Source organism: Rissa tridactyla, chromosome 20 (genome assembly GCF_028500815.1).
Source record: "Rissa tridactyla isolate bRisTri1 chromosome 20, bRisTri1.patW.cur.20221130, whole genome shotgun sequence".
NCBI lineage: Eukaryota > Metazoa > Chordata > Aves > Charadriiformes > Laridae > Rissa > Rissa tridactyla.
The window spans coordinates 5,966,204-5,975,862 of NC_071485.1; the positions used below are offsets into that span (position 1 = coordinate 5,966,204).

Here is a 9,659-nt window from a genome sequence, read left to right on the forward strand (position 1 = left end):
GAGGGGAGTCAGGGCACGAGGTTTATACACCCACACGCCAGCCGAGCCCAACACCAGCCCTCACCTCCCCGGGCTGCACCGGGGTGGCTGCAGCAGCCAGAGGGACCCGGTGGCCAGGGCCACCACGGCTGGCCCTGCCCAGGCACTTACCCGCCGGGTCCCAGGGATGGGTGAGCAGCTCCGAGGCAGAGCCTGGAGGTTTGAGGTTGCCGTGGAGATGGTTTCCTTGGAAGGAAGGGTGGGGGGGGGGGGGGAAGAGGGACTGGGAATGAAATCACAGCCCAGGGAAGGGCCAAGCCCATCCCCTAAAGGGGCACAAAAATCATCAGGTGGGTTTTCATCCCACCACAACCTTCTTCAGCTGACCCACCAGCCCCAGGTCCTCACCTGGCTCTAATCCCCAACCTGCACTGACAGCTCCCCAGCTAATTAGGAAGGATGCGACCTAAACACTTATTTGCACTAGCCTGTCTTCTCCACGGCCTAATCCCTGCTGGATGAGGCATATGCAAAAAAACCCGCTGTCAGTTGGGAATAGCTATTACAACACATACCGTATCCTTATATAATGAAGTACCGGCACGCAGAGCGAACACGAGTAAGTGCTAGCACCACTGTCATTACGGAGAGAAAAAAGGCATCAGGCTTAACTAATTAGAAACACTAATGTATCGGGAATGATCTGGAGGTTTAGGGGCTAATGGCTCCGGTTCCCACACTCCGAGATGGGCAAACCCCATAATTAAGAGCCCGGCTCCTGCAAACAGGCTCACGTGAGCAAGGCTTTTCCCATCGGAGTCAGGAGCGTGAGTCAGGATCACCAAAACGGGGGTTACATCCTTACATGCCATTGCAAAGTGTCAGGGACAGGGGTGATAACCCGGGGTCCCAGGGGAGCCACGCAGGGGGAATCACAGCCCCCAGCAAGGCAGGGCCCAAGGACTGTTGTTAATCATGATTCTCCTGATATCACACCCAAAGGTTCTCCACCATGGAAAGGTGGGTTTCTCACACTTCCCTTGGGAAGGTGAGAGCTTGGCTGAAAGCTTGGGAAGGGGGTGGCAGGCAGAGGGACAGTGGCTTCAACCGGGACAGACACAGGGGTTCAAACACCAGGAGAGCTGCAGACACGGCCAAGGGACTCTTCCTGCCAAAGAGACCCTCCCCATGGTAAAACCACACAGTTTTGCCATTTATTTAAGCGTGAAAACAGCAAAGCTGGCACAGGGCTCGCCTTGCTGTGGCCCTGGCAGCTCAGACCCCCCGGGGGAGCAGAGGAGCATCGGAGCCCTGTGGTACCCAGCTCCCGCTGCGACTTTGTGCTGGTTACCCAAATAACAGCAAAAGCCTGAAACAGGACGAACGCCAGACCGACCCAACAGGGGCATTTTATTTTAAGACCGGAGGCCCTCACACAGAGGCAATATCAGCCACTTCCACCCGGAGACCTCCCGAGAGGATCAGCACAAAAGGGTTTGCCGACAGCCAAGGTGCAGAGGGATCCCCCAGGGATGCTTGGGAAGGAAAAACCCACGGGAGCCACAATCGCTCTTGCGGCGTCCCCTGCAAGACGAACCCTGGCTTTCTCTCAAAAAGCTATTTGCAGGGTAATTGTCAAGATCCTATTTCTCCCGCTTCGGAGACAGAATTGCAGAGGCAGCGGGGAGCCCGTGCAGCGAACCCCCATCCCCAGGGTATAAAACCCATGGGCAAGTTGTGCCGCCAGACAAGGGCTCCCGGGTGACGCTCCCGCAAGGTCAGAGGGGCACAAAGCCACCAGATTATTTGTTTTAGACACATGCACAGGACAGGGTGACCCAAGAGCTGGCAGCGCTGCTGGCTTTGCCTACACGAATACTCCAGGCTCAGCCAACCCACACAAGGGATGGGTAATTCCCAGCAGCATCCATCTCCTCAGGTCTGCCTGTGCCCGGAGCTCTCACAGCCGGGAGAAGGGATAAACCACCTGCCTGAGAGCCAGCACCCAGCGGCTTCCCCTCCGGAGAAGGATCCTCCCACGGGAAAACACACATCCCGTGGTGTCGAGGCAGGTAGGGAGCATGAGCCAGCCTCCTCTCCCAGCAACCCGGGTGTGTTTGCATCTCGCCTCTCCTGACTAAGCAGTGCAGGACTGCAGAAATCCCGTCCTTCCAGCTCCTGGGAAGCCTCCGGCACAGTGCCGCAGCTCCACAGCTGGGAGCTGGGGAAGATACATTCGTCCAGGATTTCCCCACGCACAGCAATGAGATCCTGCCCTCCACTTACGGATGCTTCACGTTTGGGTCCATCCCCCCCCTGCAAAAACCATTAGTGAAAAAACTACTGTAAACCCCAACCCCTCCTGCTTCTCAGTTTTACCATTTCTGTGCAGACCAGGCACAGGTTTGCCTTGCCGGGCAGCAAACACCACCCTGGGTGGGGGGGGGGTTTAATGATGCTCGGACCACATACTGCACATGCAGCCCCTAAGTTTGCCCTGGCCTCTCCCCCTTCCCTCCAAATGCCAGGGGAAGGAGAGGAAGGAATTGCTTTCAAGCCACTGTTAATTCGGAGGATGGCTTGAAACAGCCCTGGCACAGAGCCACCTTTCCCCATGCCCCATCCTTGCACAGCCCCGGGAGGTTCCTAACTTCCAGCAGGAACCGACATTTGGGAAGAAAATCAAAGCTTTCAAAAGTACCAAGTCCAACCAGTGGCTTTTGGATAGATTCATTTGGTTAATCAGTGAGAGAAGTGATGATGTAAAACCCAAAGAAGCAAAATGCTGCCATCCCACCATCACTTCAGCTCACTGGGTGGAGATACAAATGCAAAATATATATATTTTCAGCAAACCAAGTCTGGTCCAAAAAGCTACTAAAAAACCTCTCACAGTTGGCAAAGCCCAGACACAGGTAAGGAAATCGCCATTGTCTATTGATACTAGAGATGAAAAGGCTCTTAGTAAAAGGAAACTACCTTAAAGGTGGGAAGGAAGGGAGAAATCTGGGGCTGGCTTTAACAACAAAGCACATGTGAAAGCCAAAGCGCCTGTGTTGGGAGCCAAGTTACACACATCAGCTGATCCATGGGGCCAGAAAATGTGTGGCTACAGAGTAAAGGAGAAGGTGGCTCATCTTGGGTGCTGCTGAGCCTGCTGGAGGAGAGCAGCTCAGTGGAAAGAGACCTGGGAGTCCTCGGGGACAACGGGATGACCATGAGCCACCAATGGGCCCTGGTGGCCAAGAAGGCCAGTGGCATCCTGGGGGGCATCCAGAAGAGCGTGGCCAGCAGGTGGAGGGAGGTCATCCTCCGCCTCTGCTCTGCCCCAAGGAGGCCCCATCTGGAGCCCTGGGTCCAGTTCTGGGCTCCCCGGTTCCAGAAGGACAGGGAACTGCTGGAGAGGGGACAGCAAAGGGCCACCAAGAGGATGAGGGGACGGGAACATCTCTCTGATGGGGAAAGGCTGAGGGATTTGGGGCTCTTCAGCCTGGAAAAAAGCCGACTGAGGGGGGATCTTATCAACGCTGATCAATACTTCAAGGGGGGGTGTCAGGAGGACGGGGCCAGGCTCTTCTCAGTGGTGCCCAGGGACAGGACAAGGGGTAACGGGCACAAACTTGCCCGTGGGAAGCTCCATCTCAAGACGAGGAGGAACTTCTTTGCTGTGAGGGTGGCAGAGCCCTGGCACAGGCTGCCCAGAGAGGTGGGGGAGTCTCCGTCTCTGGAGACATCCCAAACCCGCCTGGAGGCGTCCCTGTGCCACCTGCTCTGGGTGACCCTGCTCTGGCCGGGGGTGGGACGAGGGGATCTCCAGAGGTCCCTTCCCACCCCGGCCACTCTGGGAGTCTGTGAGCCCCCCAGCCCAGCACATCACACTTTGGCAGCCCAATTCTTGATGCCCGCCTAAAGCCCCATAAGCTGCTACCCAGGTCCCAAACCGCGTGCCAGGGAGCACCAAGAGCATCAGGAGACAGCTCAGCCAAAAATCAAAGTGTCTGAAGGCTCCCCACAGCCACCAGCTGAACCCGAGAGGCTCTCAAAGCTTTCACATGACTGCAAAACCTCCAGCTCTGGTGCAGTCTATTTACTTAATGCTGGGTTTTAATGCCAAAACAAGTGTTTCCAGGACCGAGTTTCTCCATAAATGTTCACGAGAGGCTGGCTTTTTATTCTGACATGGGCCAAAAGCATATTGTTTGCTAGCTCTGGAATTTCCCACCCCAGCCGCTGGCTTCCTGTTGATGTTAGTTTAAGATTAACCAGTGCCATTTATAATCCACCTCAGTGTTTCTTCTGACTTCACCCCGCGCTAAAGTCCCCACGCCATAAAAAGCTATTTTATTTCATGGCATCTTAAGTTTACCTCCATCCCACTTCATTAAGCAACCTCAGCTCTCCCCAGACATTAATTGCCTGCAGGGGCAGAGCAGGGAGGTGTCACTGGGCCTGAGTTTCCCCAGTCCCGTGACACAGGAAACCTGGCACTGGGGTGGGGTTTTTTTTTTTTTTTCTTTTTTTCTTTTCCCCCCTCCCAGTTTGTTTCAGGCTGCAGAAACATTCTCACTCACCACTAAAATCCACTAGAAACTCTATCCCTTTCTGGCCACAGAGCCCAAACTGTTGCTTTGCTTTAACGGTCATGAAAATGATGATTTCCTTTGCATGGCATGAGCAAACTCACATAGAAACCAATTCCTACAGAGTGAAAAACAGCTGAAAAATAAAATATTTACGCTGTCAATACCCACCGGCAGGACCATACAAGCAAAGGACTCAGCAGAGCCTCTGCAGCCAGGGGAATTCCCTCAATATTTGTCTTGCAGGAAGCCCATTTTTCAGATATTTTTTTTCCACAGCAATCAGCAAAGGAAACAGAAAACCACATCCTCTCTCCCCATTCATAACCTGCTGCACCTCCAGCCGTGCCCTGGCCACCCTGTGCCTCTTATCTCCCCTCTTCACAGCCTGTCCCCACATTCCCCTCCTTGCCTGGCTAACGATTTCATTCCCAGCTTCGACCCAATGACCACAAGGTCATCTTCACCTTGCCCCAGCCAACCTGCAGGGCAAGAGCTTTGCAAATTAAAAAGGGGAAAAAAAAAAAGCACTTGGCCCAGAGCACGCCATAAATTCGCATCCGCGCTGATTTGTGGGGCCAGCTCTCCTGCGTGGGGGGTTTTAAGGTTCTGGGGAGAGTTAAGTGGATTTAGGGGACATAACTTTATTCAGCTCAGGTGTTCTCCGGTTTTCCTGGGTCTGTCTACGTAAGTGACACGTAAGGACCAGGAGTTAAAAGACCCGGGTTGTCACTGGGGAAGACAAAGCTGCCCAGCTGCAGCACCAGCCCTTGCACATGTTACCCAAGAAGATGAATATGAACCTGCTCAGGGGAGACAGATTACAGCACCAGCTGCATCACACAAGTGCAAGAATTCAAGAGCTAAACCTGTATTTCTAGGTCTCTGCAGCATAAGTGAGATGCTTGGGCAAAACACGCCCCCCTCCCCCCCGAGCAGACCCCTGTGAGCCCACAGGCCGAAAGAGCCAAGCTTTGTGTTTTGCAAAAACTTGGTGTGCAGCTAGACGGTGCAGCCCGAGAGACAAACAGGGAGGGATTTGGGGCTTTTCTTTTTTCACCTGCCAAAGCCCCAGGTCTGAACTCTCACCCCTGCCTGCCCCATTTTCCGGGCAGGCGGCTGCGGCCGGTCAAGCTGGATTAAATGCCACTGCCAGCAGTGGAGAAAGTCCTGAGGGACCAAGGGGAAACGGTCAGGCCTCAAAAGGGGGTTTGGAGCTGCAACACGGCATCAGGGAGGGGGTGCATGATGCTTTTCACCCTCCAAAGTTGCCGACACCTTGCAGGCTCCCGCACTCGTATCGCAACAGGAGAAGATGCAGCGCAGCACAAACGGAGCAGCAGGGCAGACCCAGGGCTGCTGTGAACCCCCAAAGCAGAGACAGCCCCCACCCGCCCCCCCCAGGCGCCCTGCACCCGCCTCTGCCTCAGCTGGGCACCACAGGAGCACTCAGGAATATTCAATATTTGCCAGGCAGTGAACACACAGCTGGGTGCAGTCATAGAATGGTTTGGGTTGGAAGGGACATTTAAAGCCCACCCAGTGCCACCCCCTGCCCTGGGCAGGGACACCTCCCACCAGCCCAGGTTGCTCCAAGCCCCGGCCAACCTGGCCTTGAACCCCTCCAGGGTTGGGGCAGCCACAGCTTCTCTGGGCAACCTGGGCCAGGGGCTCACTGCCCTCATGGTGAAAAATTTCTTCCCAATATCCAATCTAACTCCCCCCACTTCCAGTTTGAAGCCATCATGCCTCCTCCTATCACTACGTGCCCCTGTAAGAAGTCCCCCGAGCCCAGCAGCAGCCCACAGAGCCACCCCTGCGCTGCAGCACAGAGGGATCACCCCATCTCCTGCCAGCCCTGTCCCATCCCAAACCTCAGCTCCAGCAGCACCGTGAGCAGGAAGATGTTTCAGCCCCTGACACCTCCCTGAGCCCCAGCACTGGCCCAGGCACGCTGCAGGAGACACAGCAGCACCTTCACCCCCCGGGGCCACCCGCCCCCACACCCCAGCCAAACCCCATGGGTGCTGCCCCATCCATCATCTCCTCTCCTGCAGCAGCATCTGGCAGCCTGGAGCTGGTTGGCACCTTTTGGGAACGATCAGTGGCCAGCTGCAGTATGCACAGCAGAGCCTGCGGGGGGTGACCTTGGTGGCCAGCATCGCAGAGAGCCGGGAGGTTGCACGCTTGGAGGCTGGATGCGCATCCAGCTCCTGCCAGAGCCCACCCCACCACAGCAGGCACCTTGTGACTGCTCCTGCCGGAGCTGCAGCTCTTTCCGGGGAAGGTCTTCTATTTTGGGAAGAATGTTTTCATTTGGCCTATATTAAGCGCATACGTTTCGCAGTCACAAGGCAGGAGCCTCCTTCCCCTTCAGCGCCAGCAGCTCCGCAGCTTGGCAGCTCCCGGCTCCCAGCGGTGCTGGCACACACGCAGCCCAGCCCGCAGCTCACCAGGGCTCTGCCCCATGCGGTTACCTCCCTCCAGCCACACACTTGCTGAGAGGCTGCTGCGACCCACCAGGGAGCTGCTCAGCACCTCTTCACGTTTCTGGCTCAAACTCCAGCATTAAATCACAGAATGGTTTGGGTTGGGAGGGACATTAAAGCCCACCCAGTGCCACCCCCTGCCCTGGGCAGGGACACCTCCCACCAGCCCAGGTTGCTCCAAGCCCCGGCCAACCTGCCCTTGAACCCCTCCAGGGATGGGGCAGCCACAGCTTCTCTGGGCAACCTGGGCCAGGGGCTCACCCCCCTCACAGCAAACAATTTCTTCCCCAGATCTCATCTCAGTCTCCCCTCTGTCAGTGTAAAACCCTTCCCCCTCGTCCCATGGCTCCCCTCCCTGCTCCAGAGTCCCTCCCCAGCTTTCCTGGAGCCCCTTTAGGGACTAGAGGGGTCTCCAAGGTCTCCCCGGAGCCTTCTCTTCTCCAGGCTGAACCCCCCCAGCTCTCTCAGCCTGTCCCCACAGCAGAGGGGCTCCAGCCCTCCCAGCATCTCCGGGGCCTCCTCCGTCCCCGCTCCAACAGGTCCTCAGTGTATCAGGGGGGCTGAAGCATTGGAGCAGGTCCTTAAGGACCCTTCCCTGCCCCAAAAGGGCCACCAAGCCTTGCTGCAAACGCCAACATGCAACCGCCTCATGGAGGTAAAAGCATTGAGAAACCCCCAGGTGTGGCCTCTGCTCAGCCTCCCACCCCTGCTCCCCAGGGACTCTGCATGGGCAGGGTACGGCGCAGGCACTGGGTTAAGGAGGGGTCACCCCCCAGCCAGGCACTTTCACCTTTATCCCCTCCTTTCCCCCCCTTCTCCCGGATGCTGCAGCCAGGCAAGAAGGTGCGTCCCTGCCCCGTGCCTGGTGGATGCCTTAGTTGTGATTACAGCCCTTTAGGGATGACAGCAAAAAAAAAAATAATAAACAAACACCCGTTCCCCGGTCCTTGCCATCTCACCCGGCTGGGCTGGGTGATGCTCGTGGGAAAGCCCTGGGGCAGGAGGTTAATGAGGAGCTGGGGGATGAGGAAGCAGCATCCTTCGCTCTGACTCAGGTCGGGCTGAGCCTGGCCCCACCAGTCACCCCATCAAGGTGCAATGGGCTGGTGGGACCCGGCTTTTTCACCCACCCTGCTGCCCCCCTACCCTCCCCCAGCCAGCAGGACCTATGTGGAATTTAGGCCGGCTGAGCAGGGATGTCTATAAATAGCACCGTTTCATATTCAGCCTGCATGTGGCTCTTCCCCAGTTTATTTTCTCCCTCTTCCCGCAGCTCGAGATGAAGGGGATCACAGGCTGGACCCTTTGTTCAAAACAAAGCAGGGAGATGGACCAGTTAAACTGGTCCAAATCCCCAATGTCGATGCACTTATACCAGATTAACCTTCGCATCAACAGACAACCAAATCACACTAAACTGGCTTAAGCCTTCCTTAAATGGGTTTAACTGGTCTGCCACAGGGGGGCTCGTACAGGTTTAATGAGCTCGGCTGAGTCCCACCAACGGTGCTCTCCCTGCAAGCCCTCGGCCCCCATCACAGCTCCATGCAGGGGGTGGCCCCAGGCCCCCCCAAAGCTGGTTTGTGGAAGGAGAGGAGGGCACCCATAGTTGGGAGGGAAGCCCCTGAGCACAAGTACCTTTTCCAGAAGGTTTTTCCAGCTTCCTGCTCTCCAAGCATTCACTCCCAGAACCTTTGCATCCTGGCTGTGAAGGGGGTGACCCCTATTTACTGCTCCCCCCCACACTGGCAGGGCTACCAGAGCCCTTACACCCCAACAAACCAACCAGCTGCAAAACAAGAGGGGAAAACAGCCTGACACCCCCCACAACACACGGCAAGCCAGCCAGAAACCCCCTCCCCTTTTCCACCTACCCCTCCTCACACCACCAGTATCCCCAGTCCCGCAGCAGCGGAGGAGCTCCTGCACCCAGCCAGGTCTGGCAGAGCCCCAGGCGGCTCCTCGGCAGGGCTGAGCCCTGGAGCTGGGTCAGAGGCCGAGCGGGGGGGGGACAGTTTGCAAAGGCAAAGGCTGGCACCCCGCCAGGGATGACCCTCCCAGCTGGGACACGAACTCACACCACAATTTGCAGAGCCCAGGGCCATTTGGAGGATGCTCCGAGATGCACGGAGCAGCCAGCTGCGAACCAGGGAGCATTTTCCTTGCTCCCTGACCCAGCAAAACAGGAGATTATTTTTCATTTAGTACCTGCCACAAAATTAAGCATAAAAATTCCCCTCCCTTCCCAGCTCAGAGCTCCATCTCCAGCGAGAACACGCCACATGCGAGTAAGCCCCAGGTGCCAGCCACGCACAGCAGCAGAGGTGCCCGGGGCACAACGGCATCTCAATTAAAAGGCGAGGCAAGACCTGCACCAGCAAAAAAAAAAAAAAATAATAAAATAAACACCCTGCATGTGCTGAGCAGCACGTTCCTGCCTGTTATCGGGGAAATCAGTACCTGCAGCCAGCATTCTCCAGAGGTGCTCCGGTCCCTCCAAGAAGAACAGCCTGAGCAGAAATGGTTGAGACCCAGGGGCTTCTCCTGGCTCTTTTTAAGCCCGATGGACACCTGCAGCCCATCAGCCCATTAGCTGCCTCTTTTCCCATTG

At 56.5% G+C, this 9,659-nt stretch overlaps 1 protein-coding gene across 4 annotated transcripts in view; it reads right to left on the minus strand.

The window, feature by feature from the left end:
* PEBP4 (phosphatidylethanolamine binding protein 4) overlaps positions 1–9,033 on the minus strand; it is a 95,047-nt gene extending 86,014 nt beyond the window's left edge. For all 4 annotated transcript variants that reach the window (XM_054225100.1, XM_054225099.1, XM_054225102.1 and 1 more), the window contains exon 1: positions 8,923–9,033. The gene's annotated coding sequence lies outside the window, so the exon portion shown is untranslated. The remainder of the gene's footprint in view (positions 1–8,922) is intronic.
* Between the last annotated feature and the right edge of the window lie 626 nt (positions 9,034–9,659).